The sequence below is a fragment of the Pimephales promelas genome, chromosome 13, assembly GCF_988280905.1.
Source record: "Pimephales promelas chromosome 13, fPimPro1.hap1.1, whole genome shotgun sequence".
Taxonomy (NCBI): Eukaryota; Metazoa; Chordata; class Actinopteri; order Cypriniformes; family Leuciscidae; genus Pimephales; species Pimephales promelas.
In genome coordinates, this window is record NC_142781.1 from 19264714 (window position 1) to 19286522 (window position 21809).

A 21809-nucleotide genomic window follows, 5' to 3' on the forward strand; every position below is an offset into this window, starting at 1 on the left:
TGGGGAGAAGCCACCCTTAGCTTCCAGGGCCGCTTCATCTGGCCTGCTAGCAACAGCACGAGACTGGGGGTTGAAAGTTGACCCAGAGAAGCAACTGAAATTCCCAGAAACTGTCGCCACCACAAAGCTGCGGCCTGACATATTACTCCTCTCAGAGACCTCCAAGCAGATCGTTCTCCTGGAACTCACTGTACCCTGGGAGGACTGTATCGAGGAGGCCAATGAAAGGAAGAGGGCAAAATACAATGAGCTAGTTAAGGAGTGCCGGAACAATGGGTGGCGAGCACGGTGTGAGCCCATTGAGGTGGGATGTAGAGGATTTGCTGGCTCTGCTATCTCTCTGCAGGGCCAACAACACCCTGGACATCATAGGGGCCAGTAAGCGAAGGGCCATCAAGGAAGTCACGCAGTCAGCAGAAGTTGCCTCAAGGTGGCTGTGGATAAGGAGAGGAGAACCATTGGTGGGGTAGGGCTACCTGGACACAAGCCGGGGCCTTATCAACCCCAGCTAGGTCGCCTGGGTGAGAGTGTATGATGCTTAAAAGACCCAAAACTCTCCGTGACCCCAGATAACATCACTGATGATGTGTCCAGGTTGCATCAAGTTGATGTATGTTACAAGTATATATTAGATTACTGTTTTTTGCATACAATTTAGTTTAATAGTTTGATTGGAAGAGAAGACAAATACTCATTAAGAAAGATAGAAATGAGAATTTGCTTACTTTTGGTTTTGTTAGGGAGCTCACTGTATCTCTGTCTAAAATCTGAAATCAGTGTACACTTTGACCGAGTTCTCAGTTTAGTTAGTCATATAAACTGATAATCTCTCGTAATACGATGTATGAGTCTCACAACACTTCGGGACTAACTGCTGGAAAGACAATATGGCTTCTATGATGTCACTACCCTTTCTCTCAATTGACATATTGACCAGTTGTTTATATGTAACAATGTCACTATAAAAATAGCGGTTGCCTGTAACCCATCACAACTGTCAGTCGCACTCAGTCAAATCAATACCCCCGGCTCCAGCTCTAACATGGAGGATTAGTCTCCAGACAATAGATTACAAACACAGTTGCATCTACATGCTAAATGTCTATAGTCTGAGTTTGACACAACACCAGTGACACTTGACCTTGTGCACAGCTGTTGAATTACATAACATCATGTCAGTATAGCTGCATTTTGTCATCCTACAGATAAAGAAGATAGCTGAATGATGCATTCCAATCAACATGGAAATGACAACTTCCTATACTTTGAAAAACGTTATATAATGCTACTGTGAAATCTGTGTCTGATTTTGATAAGTAGGCTTAGTTAATGATAAACTAATATGCTGATTTGCTGCTCAAGAAACATTTCTCAATATTATCAATGTTGAAAACACATGAAAAAATATTTTTTGATTCGAAACTGTAATGCTGACTGAATACAGTTAGTCACTTTTTAATGAATCCTTGATAAAAAAAAACAATAATAATTTCTTATATATATATATATTCATGTTGTCTTTCTCGCATTGCACCCTACAGCATGTTTAGTAGAGATAGGTGTGTAAAACATGGTGAATTACTGTATTCTCTCTTTTGATAAAGTTATTGTTAGCATTGCATTGGCAACACAGTATTTATCCATTTTTGTTTGATTTTCTTCCATATTTTATTTCAGTGTGAAATATGTGACCCTTTAAAACACTGTATTAGGCTGTGGAGATTATACTTTAATTTAGACAGAAAGCAGTGAAACGAAGAGGCATTCCTGCCATCTACCGCTGCTCCTGCATTCTTGTCTGTTGTTTTCTCTTTCTCCTGCTGTCTGTTCTATTATGTGGTTGAGCTTGGCTGCAGACTGAGCTGTGATTGTCTCTGTGGGCTGTTGCTAGCGGTGCAAAAGCAGATATTAGCCAAGTGTAGAGCTGTCGGAAAAAAGTATCAACACACCTGATAAAGAAAGTAGAAAAAAGAGAATATTTTACATTACTCCCTAGTTCTGAGGAGTTGTATTATTGTTGTTGTTATTGCTCTTCTGCCTCTTGGACCAAAAACAAGGTCATTAAAATTTCTCCCCTTGAAATGTATTCAGTGCACCTCAGTACAAGCAGGTTAAGAAATGGAAATGGTGTGTTGTCATAATTATGTTTGGGAAGTGAAGCAAACTATTGCCTTTGAAAATGCTTTTCTGGACACATTGGCTTATGTGTATAATCAAATGCAGATAAATCCTAATCCTATAATGTTAACTGAGTCATAACCACAGACGTAAACGTTTGATGTGTTCAAAGAGTGTATCAGGTGTGTGTACGTGTCTGTGACTTCATAACTGTGTCTATGTGCACCAGTGTCATTGCAACGGGACATTGAGACGTAATTAATGTCATTTTCCATCCAGTGATTAGTTTGTACATCAACACTTTTTTTTACAAATAAATTCCTCAGAGACTTGAAGCATTAGCATTTTGTATTTATACTTTTTTTGTATTTAAAGTTTAGTAAAATCTGTCATTTCAGAAATTGTGTGTAAATAAATACAAACAATTGTAATTGTGTTCAGCTTTCGAATTAAAAATCAAACGCGACAGTTTTTCAATTTGAAAGATATGTTTAATGTAAATCAGCTGTATGCTTATTTGTGTGTGTGGATATGATTTATGGATCAGCCACAGAGATTAACATTTCCTTTTGATTGTGTTTCAAGTTGCAGTTTTAGCAAGTAAACAAGTGACATCAGTAAACTTTTCCTCATCACATTGACAGAAAATGATAAAATGAACATGTTCTCATCATCATTGCATCAGCTGCTCTCTCTTTCGCTCTTTCTCTTCCATCCCTGTCTGAGATCTAAGACAGACTAAAAGTCCCCACGAGATAGAGAAGAAAAGATGTCCTGAATATTTATGAATATCGATATTCTTTAAACTCTGAACACATACTCTGAAGTCTGTTAAAGCCTTAAATTTCGGATGGTTGAGTGTGTGAGGTGTGACGGAGCTGGATTTGATTTTTTTTTTTAATGTATGCAATCTGTCATTTTACAGTCTAATAAGAGTTTTTATTTGATGTGTGTGTGTGTGTGTGTAGTGTGGCACTTCTGTGGTTCGGTGATTAAAATGCTGTGTTGAAAAATGAACCTTTGGTCTAATAAAACATTGGTACCTAGTCAATCGTTCTCCGGGATTTGTTTTCATGTTAATCGAATGTAAAGAGTTTTATCTCTAAAACTGTTTAGCGTATAACACTAGTGTATGGGGCATAGAGTAAGTAAAAAGAAATCGCTAGCTAATGCCACTAACAAGGGTAAAAATAGCCCCACACTAACACAGTAACATAATGAGGGTCCATACATGCAAAACAAAGCATTGAGAACTTTGTAAGTGTAAAGATCGTTTAATAAGAAGACACTTTATAAAGACAGTTTAAAAAAAAGAATATCATCCTAATCATCATTTAATCACCCTCAAGTCATTGCAAACCTGCATGAAACCTGCATTCTGAGGAACATAAAAAAAGTCATTTTGAGAAATCTTTCATGTAATGGCAGTCAATGATAACCACAACCGATTGTTTACCAACAATCTTCAAAATATGTTCCACAGAAATGAAGAAAGTCATACAGGTCGGTGAACAAATGATGACAGAATATTCAGTTTTGGGAGAACTATCACATGAAATCTTGTGCAAAAATCATTGTGAAATAGATGAGTGGACAATTTATCTTGCTAAAATAAAAATCCCCCAAGCGATTTACAGCGGTGTTGTGTGGGATTAGACTTGACACGTTATCATACATTTATTTTCTTGAGAATGGGGTGTTTTAAGAGCTTTGTGTGAATGTGTTGCGTGAAATCAGTGAGAATAAACACTTGGCCCAACAGGCAATGTGTTTCTTTAGATCTGTCAATTGCTTTCACTGATGATGAGTATTTTCAGCTTCTCAAATGAGCACATTTTACTATTATGACATACGCAGAGAGCCTCTGGGCCATTCGGGTGAGTGGGTTGGTTATTAGACAAGAGTTTTGACAGACTGAGAAGGCTGACAGGGTGTATCTGTTTTTGAGAGGATGGAGCGGATAACCAGACTGCCCTCGCAGATGGCCACCTGTTCTGAGCCCAATTCCAGAGACCCAAACAGACCACCACTTTCCAGGGAAAGTGAGTGTGTGATAGACAGAACTGTAAATTGGAAGTGCTGCCCTGTCAGGAACTTCAGCCGGAGGGAAATTGGACCTTTAGGGTGCCATGTTCACCATAAGGCTGGATGCCTTTGATGATGTTGTTCTATATTTGTTTTACTCTGCTAGTGTACTGTATATACACAGTATAAGTGTGATCACACATTTAATATGCATGTGTGTGCATGCATTCTACTTTGTATCTACATAAGTGTGTGGTGTTATTTTGCTTTATTGAATTTAAAATATTCAGCAAGTAGAAATTATGTTTATAAATCAAGCCATTTTTATGTTTTTAAACACAAAGCATATTTGCATAACCTATTGAAGGCCTTGGTATTTTATGACATCACAAGCATCACGTTAATCTTGAAAACCTATCTTTCACATTTGCTTTCCATTTCACACTTTTGCTTTATTCCCTCACTCTCTGTAAAACCATCTCTCAATCTTTACACTGTCACAACCTCCATCTCCAGTCTCTTTCTTGATTTGTGTCTTTGTGACTCATGCTGTCATGCTCAGAATTATGTATGTCACATAAGTATTTGGCTATAGGTCCCGACCAAAAAAAAAAGAGAGAGAAAAAGCCAGAAAGCCACTGATTAGTTCTCGCTCATCTCTCCTATTTAGTTAAACTCATAAAAAAAAAAAAAAAAAAAAAAAAAAAAAAAAAAAATCAAGCTCTACTCTACTCTCTCTCTTCTGCTAATGAGTTATTGAATGCATCATGATTAGGTCTTCAGTTCTTCTGAAATAAGAAAATTGATTCTTTTCTCTCATTGTTTCTTCTGCTTTCGTCTCTTTAGCTTTCTTGTTTACAGTCTCTCTCACTGTCTTTTTCTCTCACTCTCTTTTTGTCTCTTAGGTGTTGTGGTGTCACTGTGACCAGACTCTATAACAACTCAAAATATAATCTAGTGTGAAACACAAGAGTTTAAAGCAGTCCTCATAAACACCCTCCAGTGGTTCCTTGGATTCCAATCAGTGTTTCCCTTCTGTGGGATGGAATGAAGCAATGCAATGTGTTCCTCTCTGATAAAATAACTAGTAATAAGGGAAAAATCACTAAATGGTTTATCAGAAACTTATTCTTATTAATTACTCACCTGCGATACAGGTGCTTTATATAATAATAATGTCATAATTCAAGTATATATCCTTTAAAGGGGTATTTATTACTATGGAAGCCTAATACAAACAGTTATTGATCACAAAATCATGGTTCATTTTCCTATGGGGCGGTGAACAGCCTTACACAAACGAGAGCTTACAAACACTGTCACAAACACTATAACAACACAAAGCGGAGTGGAGACAAGGCTTTGTATTGGATTTTTTCTTTGTATTGATGTAATGAATGAAATGAACAGTAAATAATAAATAACAAAAGATAAACCAAATGAAATGTCGAACTTTTGAAAAAAGGGGGAAAATATACAATATGATCAACCCTGATTAAGTTCTGATTTGAAATAAATTGATAAACCCAAAAGAAAACAAATAAATTTGTCAACAAAGTTTTTTATCTTTCTTGAATCTCTGGTTGATAAATTCCTTCTTTCTTACTTTCCGGCTGAGGTTTGAATTTCTTAGTTTCCCTAATTTAAATATTACTATTTGTTGTAGATTAATAAGTTTAGTTTCAATTTAATGTCCTAATTTTCACGTCTTTACTGTAGTTTAAACCATTCGCTTCAAATGCAAACTCAAATCAGTATTTTAACCCAGATGATACAATTAGAGTAATAATTCACAAAAATTTACCTAAAAAATTTTACAATATGTAACCAAAAAACACTTCTTTTAAGAGATATATCTGTCTAACAAATTGTAAATGAGATCACAAAATTGCAAAAATAAAGATTATACACACTTCAGTCCATTCGATACTTTCAGTTCAGAAAACTATACCTCAATCCATTCAGATTTCAGAAGGAAAACGACACCACTAAGTAGATCAGCGTTTCTCAAAGTGTGGGGCGCACCCCACTGGCACAAAGGCGCGACAGGTAGGGCGAGACAAACAGGAGAAAATGTGGTAATTTTGTGCCCATCTCTATTAATTCCTTTATTTATTGAGCATAAATTCAAACGACGACACATTTAAATGTAAGCCTTACTTAACCTTTTAACACGCAAGTTTAAAAGTTTTTAAAGGCGCCCGTTATTTAGATCGTCTGCCTTTACAGTTACCATGGAGATGCATCATTGCTTGTCACACCGCAGACACAATAGCGCTGAATGACTGATTATCTGCTTTCACAAATTTGTTGGCTATTGCAGGAAATATCTGATATTCCGATTGTCAAATATGAGCAGGTGGATGCGTTTTGTTAAACACCTTAGTTGAGCTATAGGTGTTAGCTTATACCGCATTTTAGAGAATCGGATCTGTTGGATTTAACAAACGTCAAATTATCCACTTCTCCCGAAATACATGAAAGTAAGTGGCCGGTAAACTGGGAGAAGCATAGAGTAAACTAGAAAGTTACTTACACGATGTGTATTTGATATGAATAATACATGTTGTCTAATTATAATGGAAATAATTATTATTTCCGCTTTCATAGACCTGTATTTGACAAACTCTAAATGTATTGCTTTTTTAGTAACTTGCGAATTTAAATGTCTGAATCTAAAATAAACACTATGTGGTTGAAAACACTGAATAGTTGTGATGTCAAGCGGTGAACGCTCTCAATATCTGGCCCAGAAAATATGTGTAGCCTACTACAAACCAGGCTTATTAAAGACACTAAATTAGTTAATCACTTAATTTTGAACTTTCAAAGTGCACCAGATTTATGAATTTATCTTTAAAACGTACAAACTTTTCTTCCGAAGGAGCATGCCCCCGGACCCCCCTAGAGGTGCAGATGGTCCACACCACACACAAAATGAGCTCTATGCACGGCGGTATTTCCGGTGAAGGTGTAAGGATGCTCGATAACTTCCACCGATCGTAGAGTCCAATGCAATACCGAGAATTTATATTGAATTTTATACTCCATGGTTATACTAAAGAAACGTTAGTCACAAAAACAGACAAAACAGACACCCCTCGTTGTGTTTATGCTTCTTTTTAAAATTATATTAAATAAAAATAACTATATATAAAATTACATCTAAACGTATGAAAGTTTCGTTTCAAAGACAGGAGGACAGTAAATTTTGAAGACTCTGCCATAATTCCGTTTTCCTCGTTTTTCCTCCGCTTTAATCTACCCAACCGGAAACTGACGAGCATCCTTGTAGAATGCGGAACTTGTGCGTGCATATAGCCCATACTGTGGGAAACACAGTATGATAGTCTTCGGAAAATACAAAATACAATTATTATTATTATAAAAATACCTAAAATACGAACATTGTTCGAATTTTACCATCTCGTTAAATATTTGATGTTATCAGAGGCAAAACACAAAAACAATTGTATTATTATTTTTATCTACTGTTGAGTTTTTGTTTTTAAAATGTCATGTTGATAAAATACATTTTAACTAAAGCCTAGTTTATTAACATTTTTTATTGGGGGGCGATTGCAAGGGTGGGGCAGGTGGGGTACGAACCCTTCCTTACCTTCAAAGTGGGGAATGGCAGAAAAAGTTTGAGAAACACTGAAGTAGATGAAAAGGTAGTAAAAGATCCAAATTCAGTCTGGGAGGCTCACCATCTTTCTCTTCTCTCAGCATGGCTTGATGAATCCTTCTACATAAACAAGAAAAACTGGCCTGTACACAGGATAACGTTTTTAGAAACTCATTTCTAACCTCAGTTTCAACAATGTTCAACAATATACTCTTCACATTAACATTTAGTGTTCATGTACAACATTACATACAGTAAACATATCACTTAATTTTAACATGCATAGAAATACAATACACTGTTGTAATTCACCACATATATGAAAAATAAATCCACAACTCACCGCTTCCTCTGAATTAACAGTGTTCTGTTAATTTTCTCCAGATTAGCACACCACGAACTAACTTATAGCGATGACTCGCCGAACTTTGACTCGATGTTCAGGATCAACAAGGCCATAACAGGTAAGCTCTTTCAGAAAAAACTTCTCAAATTAACACTTAATTCAAATTAAAATAACTTTTATATGCTTTGTTTAGTAGTTGTATTCTAAATATTTGCTCAAAATTAGATAGTTTTTCTCAAATTTCTGGTGCTTTGATCACTTGCGTTTCACCGTTTCAGCTCTCTCTATCAGTTTTCACCACGTCTCACAGTGGGCGGAGTCAGCATCGCTGCTGATCACACTCAATTGGAAGATCTACATCTGCAGTGCAGATTCCAACTCTAATTGGATACATTTTACCGCAGTAATTTGCATATTACTAATATAATTAATAAAGCATTTTATTTATCTCAATTTTCTTTTATCACTGTCTTTTTTCCACATAAACAGTTTTACTGGAAGGGTGAATATGCCAAAAAATATACTTTTTCTATTAACTGAAATTTGACCAATTTGAGCCTGGGTTACAGTTGGGGTTTTAATGTCCAGGAATGTCCAGGTGTTTAAAATCAATTTCACTGTAAGTTTGTAAATCTTAGGAAGGTCAAACAAATGAGTTTTGGAAACTGGGTGGGAAAAAGCAGTGTCTCTCTGACATAGCCACCACAACACATTGTCTTCTATAACAGCCCGTTCACATCCCAAAGCGCCATATAGGACGCTTAAATATCCAACGCACATGGCACCCTTTAACGTGAAATGAGACGCAGATATATTTGGGCAGAAGGCGCCCCCTAGTGGTCTAACCCTTACCCAACACCATACCTAAACTTAACCATTAACCGAAGCGTCTCATTAGACGTTAAAGGGTGCCATGTGCGTTGGATATTTACGCTTTTGCAAAAGCATTTTTTTTTCCCAAAAAAACTTTGGGATGAGAACGCGTTGTCTATAATGCAGCTCAACCTGGCCTCGTCCCTTTTTTTTTTTTTTTTTTTTTCTTTTTTTGCGTATTCCATGGGCAGAGATTATTTAAATGAGTACCATTATTAATTCACAGTTCAAACAAGTCATTTGTTGTAGTTCCTGGATAGTGAATTCTGTTAAATAAAATATCATCCTTTTGAGCTCAAACAGCAACATTACAGACTAACTAAAGTTGAAAAAGTGGAAAAATAGGACCCTTTTGAATGTTTATATTAGAAATAAACATTTGCATGTTTTTGTGTTACTTTATTGTTACTTTAAAATGAAACAAAAACCATCAAAATATGCCTATTGTCATATGCATAACATACTCCACATAATAAATTGTAAACATTTTTATATAAAAATCCTACTTCACTATGTTCTGATCGTCTGGGTTTTCTCACAGTGGATCAGGGTTGTGACTCATATGCATGAAGTTGAACTCTGTTCAACATTGATGTATTGCCAATTGCTGTGTTATTGATGTCACTGACTCTAAATTGACTGGCTCTCATTGAAAATTAATGGCTTGGTCTGTTTGTCCCTGCAAGTTGCTGTATGTCTAAATTACACTTTATTGCTAATAACCATGTCTCTCGTCACCTGATAACTTTCATTAAAAATGAATGGACTTCTGGTTGCTCTGTCGCTGCATAAAAAGAGAGAGAGGTCTTATTATATTAAACATGCTCATGCTTGGATTTACAGAAAAAAAGGCACCAGGTCAGTTTGTGTGTGTGTGTGTGTGTGTGTGTGTGTGTGCATGCTGCCTTCAGTTTGAGTGATTGAAGCCCACACACCATTACTCTAAGAGGTGAGAGCAAAGAGCCGTGAACCTCCGGTCTGACTCATATGTCACTTCTCATTAAACCTCGAGACACACACACACTCCCAAATACAGAGAGCTGTGGATTTAGCACATTAGTACAGCAGGAAACACATCATTTTATAGTTCTGTTCAAAGGCACGTATGTGAAAACAGGGATCAATGGGTCAAGGGCAAAATGACAGCATTGAAGAAGAGAAAGGTGGTCTTTTCCTTTCATAAAGAGAACGAGAGAATATCTCCCCACATGTCACATGTGTCTGGAATAAATGCACTATTAATATTTCTTCAACTTAGTCCACATTGCTTCCAGACTCATTGTCCCATTTGCCAAAAAATAAAAAGTTCGTTATGTTTGTATATGAGTGTGTGTATTTTAAATCTGTTTTATTTTGTATATATGCAAGTATATAGTAGTCCATTTTTGCCATTATGAGTATTACAAACTCTCAACTAATATAGTGAGAGGGCATGATATCATTATATGGCTGCCTAGAACAGCAAGAGACACTGCAAAAAGCATGGATACATTTCCACAGACTAATAGAATAATTAAAGCTTCTTCACAGTTTTATAATTACCCTGCGCATGCTGATTGGATGTTTGGGTGTGTGGGTGAGAGGGATACGTGCAAGAGCACATGTCTGCATACATGTGAGCCTGAAGCTTTTGATGTCATCTGAAGGATGTCAGCTCTGTGATGCCGGGAGGGGGACTGGAAGAGTTCCCTGCCCTGATTACATCAGTTTTCACCTCTGCACACCAGCATACTGTATGTGTGAGAAAAGCACTCATTAGCATGTCCCCACGTGTGTAAGGGGGTTACCGTTAATGGAAGAGATGAAAAAAGAGGGAAATAAATGGCTGTTTCCACCGACAAGGTGGCATCATGCATGTTTCATCACAGAAAATGTGGTTCTGAAAATGTGGTTTGCATTGCAACAGAATATGCATTGTGTCCTAAAATCTACAGGTGTCAGAAGGAACCACCAACATGGAACCGTCCATTTGGTGAAGTTCATAACGTAGCCTAATCGTAGTCAGCAAGCTGGCTCTGACTGAGGTTCACAAATCAGCACCATTTTGGAGAAAAAGTGGTAAAAGTGAGAAATATTGATTTGATGAGTTCCCATTAACACCTGTTCCACTCCCGGTGCCTCTGGTACACCGTGGTCATTCTATGCTGTAATAGCTGCTCGGCTGTGGTGATGGACTGCTGAATTACTGAACGCATTGCACCTTCTGATGGATTGTGGTGTGCTGTGTTCCTCTGGACTTTCATAAACAGCTCGGACTCTCTTCTCTCTTCCCTCTGATTTCTGGACTTTTAATATGAATGGAAGATGATTGGTGAGAAGCGGCTGTGGTTTATGATTGGCTGTGCTTGAGGCATGAACGGTGACGCTCATTATTTATCTGGATACTGTATATTGCATAGGGTGGTGATGGCGCAGTGGGTAAGACACATGCCTTTGGGGCGAGAAACCCGGGTTTGAATCCACTGTGAGACACCAATGTGTCCCTGAGCAAGACACTTATCCCCTAATTGCTCCAGAGGCATGCGACCTCTGACATATATAGCAATTTTTAGGCACTTAAAAGCGTCAGATAAATGTAAATTAAAAAATATATTATTCACACATAAAATATGCAATACACAACATGGCATGTTGTTCATTTTTTAAATTTAAATACACTTTTATATTTTTGTCATTCATCTTAGGATCTAAAGCCTATAGTGCTGCAAATTAGATAGAAGCACATCTGTGGCTCAGTCTTGTCCAATAATGTTTATATGTTCTGTGTCCCTGTTAAATAAACACTAAATTAATCAACAAATAAATCAAGTTATGTTATGTTGTGATTTTGTAATGAAAAAAAGTGTCATTATAAGAATAAAATTATGGTAAATGTCACTCCTCATTGTTATATAGTGTTTGACTTTCTCATAGCAAGCAAGGTTATAAGCTGTAAAACATCCTGTCATGTGGTGCAATTCCAGAATTAATGATATTTGTTATCGTAATTAATAATATTTGTTTTAGTATATATATATCATTAATTACGTTTTCTGGAATTAATTTTTAAATTATTATTTTTTTTAATTAATTAAATTATTATTTTTTTATGTACATTTTCTATTTAAATTTAAAATGAAAATAGAGTTAAAAACATTTTCGAAAATAATTATTATGTTTTTTTTATAATGGATTTGATTAGCGATAGCCTTATTTAACCCAGTACAGTTGTGTAAGGGGTTGTGCTCATTTGGAGATTTCCCAGACAAAGATCATGCCAGGACTTGGATTACCCTGAGTTAACAGGGTTATTATGTTTAAATAATTCAAGCGAGACACATTTGCCAAATCAAGCAAACCATAACTTATACTCCCAGTCAGAGTAGAGAGGTTCCCATATCTCCACTGAATCTTATCAGAATTACTGTCACAAACATGCACACAAATTCATATTTTTGGGCTAAATTATTTCATTTTATGAGTGGCTTGTCTCACCAGTGTACAGTCTGTTCGCTGACCTTCTTCTCGAACTCTTCCTCTTGCATATTCATATGCACAGTGACATTAGCATTTCAGCTATGAAATATGTATGCTGAATGAAGCAGAGAGCGCAATGGCTGCCCTTTCACATCCAGAGTCACCGGGGAAGGAGGCGAGGGAGTGTTTCTTGAAAAGTTTGGAAACTTTTTGTAAGGCTTTTGTGTCAAAATCTTGTGGGAAAGCCAAATAGTTCCAGACTTCGTAATAGAAAAAGTGGGGGAGAAAGGAGGGTGGGCAGCTAAGGGCAGACTGCACTGTCTCCACGCCAGAAAGCTATTTAATTTCCGAACTCACACTGGGATTTGTGAACTGGATTAGACTGAAACTGAACTAGATATGGCCTGCCCTGCACCCAGGCTGATTTAGAGTTTGATATGAATCAGATTTGGAGCCTGACCTCTGTCAGACCCATTCAGACTGATTGGTGGATACTTACTTTTTATCTCTCTCTTCTACACATTTTTTTTAGTGCCTCTGTCTAATTAATTCATTTATATAATATATATAAACAGTTAGTTAGTTGGTGTACCTTTTTAACTATTTATTTTTTAATGTCATTTAGTTTTTGCATGTGAATATATAGGGTTAAAGAGAATGGAGAAATTAAGCTAAGAAATAATGCAAGAGATAAACAAGTGGACGTAATTTGAAGAGGATGCAAACTACTTTGTGTAAAACAAGCAATAGAATGAGCAGAAGAATAAAAAAAAATAGAGTGTGTGTGTTTTATTACAGCATAAAGTCACCTTGAGAGAGAGAGAGAGAGAGAGAGAGAGAGAGAGAGAGAGAGAGAGAGAGAGAGAGAGAGAGAGAGAGAGAGAGAGAGAGAGAGAGAGTTTTACTGCATGAGCTTTTTATCATTATTATAATGATGGAAAAGCTCATAACGATACAGAAAAGAAAAGTATGTAATAGCACTGCTGGTGTCAATGACAACACTCTGCGAGTTACTGGATGATCTGATTCTCAGAAGTCTTATCCAACTGGTTTAGTTGATTTGTAGAAAGTGGATATTAAGTTGACCACTAAAACACAATCTGCAATCTGATTTATCCATAAAAGCAGATTTTATTGTACACACAAATGCGCTCATACATTTTTAATGGGATAAAACATCATATGAAGTTGGCCTGGATGTGCTGTCAAGTCTGAGTTTGCGTGCGTGTGCGTGATCTGGCATGGTTTATGAGGACACAAGTATGTATAATGACATGAGTATTGTAACATAAACATTGTTTATGAGGACACTTCCTGTGTTCTCGTAAACCAAATGGCTTTAAAAACATACTAAACAGTGTTTTATTGTCATTCAAAAAAATTGCACATTTTCTGTGATGGGTAGGTTTAGGGGGGATTGAATATACTATAGTTTCTATAGTATGAAAACCATAAAGCCTATGAAGAGTCCCCGTAAATCACATATGGCAGTTTGTTTGTTTGTGCATGTGTGCCCCACAAAACCCCACATTATGGGGACAAAATCAAATGTCTTTTTTCAAAAGGATATTGTCTGGTCACCATGAGGAAAACAGCTTATAAATCACATATTTTTTTATGTGAAAAAGCAGAAAGGGGACTAAATATACAGTTTGTACAGTATAAAAATCATTATGTGTATGGAAATCCCCATAAAACAAGAAAAAAGACTTTCTTTTATAGAGAGAAATTAAAACATTAAAGGGATACTCCACTTTTTTTTTTTTTTTTTTTGGAAATAGGCTCATTTTACCACTCCCCCAGAGTTAAACAGTTTGGTTGTACCGTTTTCGAATCCATTCAGACGATTTTCTGATATTTAGAAGAATATCAGTAACCAGACAGTGTCTCATTGACTTCCATAGTATATTTTTTTTCCTATATGGAAGTCAATGAGACCAGAAACTGTCTGGTTACTGATGAGAAAATCGGCTGAATTGATTTGAAAGTATCCCTTTAATACAGGATGCAAGACATTTATAATGTTAAAAAAGATATCCATTTAAAATAAATGCTTTTCTTTTGAACTTTCTATTAATCAATGAATCCTGAAAAAATGCATCATGGATCCCATAAAAAATATTAAACAACAAAACTATTCAATTTGATTAAGGATAATAAGAACCGTCTCCTCGGCATGTCAGAATGTTTTCATGTGACACTGATGTAAAAAAATAAATGAAGTTGACGTTGGAGATTTCAAAAATTAAGTTTATTACAGCATAGCAGTGGCAAGGCACACGAAGCACCGGGTTCAACGGCATCAGAATGAACCCAAAACATTCAAATCTTCAACCTTTTATCCTGTTACTGTTTACCACTCTTAATGTAAATGAAGTGCTCTTGTTGTAACAGCTGCCTAAATGTAAATTGAGGATAACAATAAAAAGTGGTCCCACTGTGCCCTCATCTTTGATCTTCTTTCAAATAAAAATGGCCAAATGTTTAAGGTGATAGCATCTATTTGAAGCCCCCTAATCAAGATGGTTCTCAAATACCCACTATATCGCTCCCACGCTATAGGTGATAACCATGACTCTGTAATCCTATTTACATAATTACTGAGATTGTAAGGAATTGATTCTATGATAAATAAGCTCTTTTAAGTGAAGAAACATTTCAATAGATATATTGGAGTGGAAGTTTGGTCGGAACAGGCTATAATTTCTTACACTGAACACTGGAGTACTGATGCTGAGAATTCAGCGCTGTCATCACAGGAATAAATTACAAATATATTCAATAAAAAATATTCATTTAAATACCAGTAATATTTAACAATATTAATGTATTATTTTATCAAATATAAACAGCCTTGTTCAGCATAAGAGCATGACAGGGTGCCTTATCTGGAAAAAAATAAAATATATATATATTTCAAATTTCATCAAATTTCAAAATAAATGGATTAAAGTAGTCCATTGATTTCCCATTAATCAAAGCAGGCAGCTCTGTAAACATCTGGTAAGTTATAGGCTCCTGTACAGCTGTCAGACCTGATTGATTGCCTGCTTTGTTCTAATATCTCTTACACTCCACTGTTGCTCTTATCATCACAATAAGCTATCTTTTCATTATTTCAGTGCATTTTGTGAATGTGGAAAAACCACAATCTTTGCCATCCCTTCAGTCCTCCTCTGTTTTCTCTTGTTACATTCAAGGCCTGCAGTCAGGAGTCTGGAATTTGGGATTTGGTTTAGGATCTGGTTTCACTTGATTTTATTGTAAAGCAGTGCTGTAGCCACTGTAGCATAAGTCTCAAATCTAGGCATGCCATGAAAGAAAATGCTTTCAAGTGTTATATTTACAACTTTGGTCAAAATTCCAACAAACTAATACGCTATAAAGCGAAACACTTGTGATCTCTCTCGCATGATTTAGAGAGCAGTAACTGTCTAAATATTTACTACATGACACACAAACATACATGTCTCATTCAAACATGCATGTGCTTGTAGTTGCAAAAACACCCTCTGGTTCTCTCTGATTGATTTCAGTTACGGGTATAGCCTACCTGTTTGGAGGAATCAGACCTCCTTTTCATGTTTAATAAATTTGGCAATGACATGTCATACAGAACTTTTTTCACGCTCGTCATTAGATGAAACCCACCAGGTGAAAAGTAAAAATGTCATTTGTTGATGAATCTGATATTGAAAATGGAATTAACTCTGAATTTCGAAATTGATTTAAAAGGAGTATTTGGAAAAAATGAGAATAAAATGGAATAATGTGTATTAATTTATTTAGTGACCAGTTATCCCCATATATAGATAGTTCACTGCTCTGTAATCATTTATATTTTCAGAAAATTTTACTGTTCACTGTAAAATATTACTGTTCTGTGCATTTACTTGTTGATATTCAATGTGAAAACTGGGGCCCAGGTGCAGATCTGAACATGCAGTACATTCCACCTCAATTGACTTCATTCCAAACTGGAAAAAATGAACACTGGAAATTGCAACTTTGTTAACATTTTTATTTAATTTCTGGAATAAAATACTGTATGGTAGTACCAGCAGATGTTGAATTTTGACCAACAAACCATAGAGGTAAAATACTGATTTGACATTGGCTCTTAAATATTTGATTATGCCAATGTTACTCGCTGTTTTAAGTTAATAGACAAAAGTTTTACAATAATAATATTTAAAAGTTAACAATTGTAGTATTTTAAAAATTTTATCCAATTTTTCCCTTTCTATAAACTGGACTAAACTCAATTCAAAATCCATTTGATTTATTAGGGGAAAAAAAAAAAAAATTGAAAGTCCCAGTAATTAGGTGATTTCCTTGTGTCTGTATGATTTGTATAAAAACATATTTGTATTATGTGATTATCTGTCATGTTATCTTAGCATGTTATGGCAAAAAAATGTTTACTAACTCTCAGATTTAGTTTTTTTTTTTTTTTTGATGTGTTGTTTATTATTACAAAAACTATAGATATATTTCTTAGTTTGAATACCAAACTTTTTCATCAAAACTTTAGGCAGCTGAAGAAAAATATTGGAAAAAATCTTGAATTGATCATGTTTCTCAGGAAGAGAGAGAACTTTACAGTGGTTAAAACTGCCTAAATCACACAAACTCTCTCTCTCTCACACACATACATACAGTACACACACATTATGACACACTCTTCCCTGAGAAATTAAAACCACAGCCAGCAGACAAATGAATAAGCACAGGCGGTTTTGTGCAGGTAACCCCCATCCACACAAACATCCTTCACATCACTAAAAATGACAAGCCAATCTTCTCGACCTGATGTCGTTGGATGGGTGTGTGCCCTTGGATAGTGAAAAGCAGCTTTATTGAAGTGTTTAGGGTTCCTAAAGCACTTTGTTCAGGTTTGTGTACAAGGATTTCTCAGGGACATGTCACACACAAGGATTTCTCAGGGACAGCTTGCCACACACTGCCAGTGCATTCGGTTTTGTGTGGGTGCATTTACCTTTTTTGTATGTTGTAATTGATTGAATTTCTTATCCATTTTGGTATTGTTTAGTGTACACATAATGTAATATATTTATTTATACATTATAGTTGTACAGTAATAATGCGTGTGTGTGTGTGTGTGTGCATATTGTGTGTAAACCAGTTCCCAGCTTCACCAGAGCAGGTTGGGGCAGTTCTCTTGTTTACCTGCCTACTGTTTAACTCTGCCTCTTCTCTCTCACTTCCTGTATCAGGTCTGTGCATGTGTGCGTCATTAGTTGGCGTCCCGGAGCATGATAGGATGGCCGGGGGCCCTGGACTGAAATGATCTCTTGAAGACCACCAGGACAACTTACAGAGCACACTAGAGCCCACCTTATACCAGGCATCAGGCAAATTTTTAACTTGTGGCCGCACCGGGACAAAGTCCTTTTATTTTCTGTTTTACTTTCTCTCATTCACTCTCCCCTTCTCATTTTCCCTCTGCCGGAGCGGTTGGATTACCTGTTCAGGTAAGCTTGAGAACCACACCGGGCTTAGTATGTATTTACTCAGCACGTTCTGCTTGTAACTTTCACCTGATACTGATTTTTGTTTGATAATCTTGTACTTGTTGACTCAGCACAACTTGGAGAAACTTTTTTGTGTAGAAACCAACATGAATCCTTTGAAGTCATAATGCCTGGGACATTTTGTGTGTTTGTGCACATGGAGGCATGTGTGTGAGCATGGTGCAGGTGATGTTGTTCATATATATTTGTAGTGTAAACACTGTTAACTCAGAACGATCATCATTATTGTCTGGTTAGAGCAAGTTTGTATCAGCAGTTTTGACCACCAGCTGTTTAGCAGGGAAAGCCAACAGAAAACCTGTCAGTGTGTGTGCGTGTGTTAAGCTGAAAATGGGAAATTGAATTTTACTGTATATGATAGTTTATATGATATGATATGATATGATATATGATATGATATGATTTGATATGGAGTATAAAACCTTAAGCTGTACAAAATTATAGTAATTTCCTAGATGGAAGAAATGTATCCATAATTGTAATTAAAAAGTTTTTAAGTAGGCTATATATATATACACAGTATATACTTAAAAATGTTTTAATATATATATTGTTTTATATTACATAACCATATATTTTGTACTTCAATACGCTTAAAAAATTATAATAACAATGAAATACTTATTTTTAAACCCCACTGTATATGTATGATAAAGAGTTGAGTGGGGGAAAAAGATAGGGTAACTGAGAAAAGAGCCTAAAGGAACTGAATGAAAGAGTGTTGGAAGAGATTGGTGTTGAAGAGGAAGAGGGGTTGGTACAGAAATGCAAAGGGTGGGGGTGAACTATAGATTTACATATGAACACTTATGTAACTCTCCCAAAGCTACACTGGAAGACTCTTTGGTGTGCATTCTGATGATCCTCTCCGACATACCAGAAACATGTAGCCTCATTTCTCAAATGGACTGATTTTTTTCCAAAATGTCTTATTTGAGATATATATCCACTTAAAAAATAATAATTCTTTATGCACTCACTTACTCAGAACACCCAATTCTGTCATCTTGTAAGTATTTTTTTTTCTGTGGTTGTGCTCATTTATATCCATAATTTCCACTATACATACTTATTATATTTGCATTAATCATTGTGGTTTTATTGCATTATTCATTATATGATTCAACAGTTTAATGTTTAATTAAAGGGGAGCCTCAAGGCTCCTTGTTAGGGCCTATTATGTAACCATTCAACCCTGTTACCAGATATATTTTATGAATAATACATTATATTTTATAAATGAGTTTAAAATAAAATACATCACCAACTCTTTTATTTTACCATTTCTAAATAAATCCATTTAAAATATGTTTTGTTATAAATTGTATACATTTTCTATAGATATAATTATTGATATTCATTTAATATTTATTGCTAAAACATAAACACACCAATCGGCATTGATATGTTCTATACCTCTTCATTCGCTGTTCAGGCTGTAATGAGAGCATCCAGAGATTCAGGTATGCGGTGGAATTTTCTGCTCAAACATGTCTGAACGATGTGTGGTGAAGTCAAAGACAGATCCACAGCAGGCCTGAGAGAGAGAGAGAGAGAGAGAGAGAGAGAGAGATCCACCCTGCCGCCTCTGTTCTCTGTTCTGTGCTGCCATTGTAGAGCATGTTTATTCATTCTATTGTGGCAGAAACACAGGTGGAATCATAGAGATGATATTTTATCAGGAAAAATGCAATAAGGAAGCATTTTTACAACAGTGATCGCAGACTTTTAGGTCCCACTTTATATTTTTTTGTTTCTACGCTTGCATTAATTCCTTCAGTGGTGCATTATTGTGCACTTTGCGTGATGGGAAAGTATGTGTTTGTCTGTGCTGATAAAAAAGCTGACACACAACACATAAGACAATTTTTAACTGGAGCTTTTAAAGAAATGGCTGATTAGGCACAGCATTACCCGATGATTGAACATTCTGGGTATCTGCGTGTATTCTTCCATAAAAGCATTTATTGAAGGATTATTTTCAGCATTTTCAGTCATTAAACACTGATCCCACTGGATTTAAGATAAAAAATGCTGTGTATGTGTGTAACTTGTGCGTGTTTGATTGTGCAGTTGAATGTCATTAACACTCTCTACGCTTACCATTGCTTTCCTCTGGATCAAAGGTCACTTGAGAAACAATAGTACTTCCCTACAGAAAATATGAGAGAAAGAGTTGAAGAAAGGAGAGTGAAATGAAACGAGCAACTATTAAGTCCTGTCATTCTGTTTGTTTAGGACAATGGATTTTTTAATAGAAGTGCCTTTGAATGTGGGATGACAAAAGAAAATGGAAAATTCCAATTGAATAAGAGCCGCAGGGTAAAAGTGATTGTGTGTGTGTGTGTGTGTAGGCGTATGTGTTTAATACAACGCAGTAGCATACTCAAGCCATGTCGTCACTCTGAAGGATCATTACAGAGATGATGATTTACGGAGAACACAGGGTTGCTAGGTAGAAATGTGTCCTTGGGCACGCTCATTTATGGGTGGGAGTGTGTGTCCTTATATAGTTCTGGTTAAGCTCCGATCAGATTACAAGGTGGTAGACAATAAAGCTATTCTCATGCATTCATCTGCAGTTCACTGTCGGTCAAGGGTTTCCTCTTCAAATCAGCAGTGGGTGACTTCACAAAATCAGACAAGCCATATTGAAACCCACAGAAAGATGGAGGCTGTGAAAGTGTACACTTAATGTATTCAGAGGAGAGATTGTCCTCGGTGAGACACCCCAAATAAAATTTTATGGCTGTAATAATCACACTCCCATTGTAACCGTACACACTCTCCCGTGTGAATTGTTTGTGTGCTACAACAGGTGTGGTGACACACTCAGTCTTATCCAAGGACTTCCTGACCACAGGACTTCTTAAATAAAGTTTAAAATGGAACTACTCACTATAGTATCTTTTTCCAAACCAGTTTACTGTTATTTTCCCAGTGGAACATTTATGCATTTCGCATAAAATGACAGTTTATTGAGAGAAACAGCTGTCAAAGGGTTAGTTCACCCAAAAATAAAAATTAAGTCATTAATTACTCACCAACATGCTGTACCAACCCGGTAAGACCTTCGTTCGTCTTCAGAACACAAATGAAGATATTTTTGATTAAATCTGAGAGGTGGATCACTGCTACATAGGCTCCTAAGGGATCGAAACTTGATGGCCCAGAAAGTCACTGACTACGTTTACATGCAGACAATTTTCGGGTTATGGTCGGGTTAAGGTCACTATTCGGGATTCTGAAACATTACATGCGTTTACATGCGTGAGCAGAGAGAGTTTCTCCTGTATACATGGAATTACAATATCCCGATGTAAACAGCGACGCGCGGTTAGCGTCTAGACGTACGGAAAACCTTAAGACGCAATATGCGTCATTTCCGATTGCAATCTCCTTTGTTTGCGCTTTGATGCTGGTAACGTTGAGCTTATGCGTCATTTCCGATTTTTCTTCCTGTATCCAAAGACAATAACAACAGCAGCATAATGAATAGTTTGGGGCAGATAGCGATCACCTTTGTTTGACCTTTGATGCTGGTAACGTTACTGAGCTTGCATGCTAAAATCATATATATGAGCATATTCAGGTTTTTGCCGGTGTTTACATGGCTGTTCGCGACCGGTTATTGCTAATATTGCGCGAGAATTGCGCAAGAAGTAGAAGAATAAGAACGCAATAAAATACGCAATGGGGGTGAGTAATTAATGACTTAATTTTCATTTTTGGGTGAACTATCCCTTTAAACACTAAAAAGTACAATAAAACACAGTAGTCCACTGTCATGTTTTATAGAAAAAAAAAA

General features: G+C 36.2%; 2 protein-coding genes across 3 annotated transcripts in view; one reads left to right on the plus strand and one right to left on the minus strand.

Annotated features, from left to right (window-relative positions):
* The first annotated feature begins 17684 nt into the window (after positions 1-17684).
* Positions 17685-21809, plus strand: part of lnx1 (ligand of numb-protein X 1) — a 44251-nt gene continuing 40126 nt past the window's right edge. Inside the window, exon 1 of one of the 2 annotated variants that reach the window (XM_039692852.2) lies at positions 17685-17941. The gene's annotated coding sequence lies outside the window, so the exon portion shown is untranslated. The remainder of the gene's footprint in view (positions 17942-21809) is intronic. The other variant, XM_039692851.2, reaches the window with a different exon arrangement.
* The window catches only part of fip1l1a (factor interacting with PAPOLA and CPSF1a), a 71879-nt gene continuing 69327 nt past the window's right edge, over positions 19258-21809 (minus strand). The window contains exon 17 of the mRNA XM_089118570.1: positions 19258-19538. The gene's annotated coding sequence lies outside the window, so the exon portion shown is untranslated. The remainder of the gene's footprint in view (positions 19539-21809) is intronic.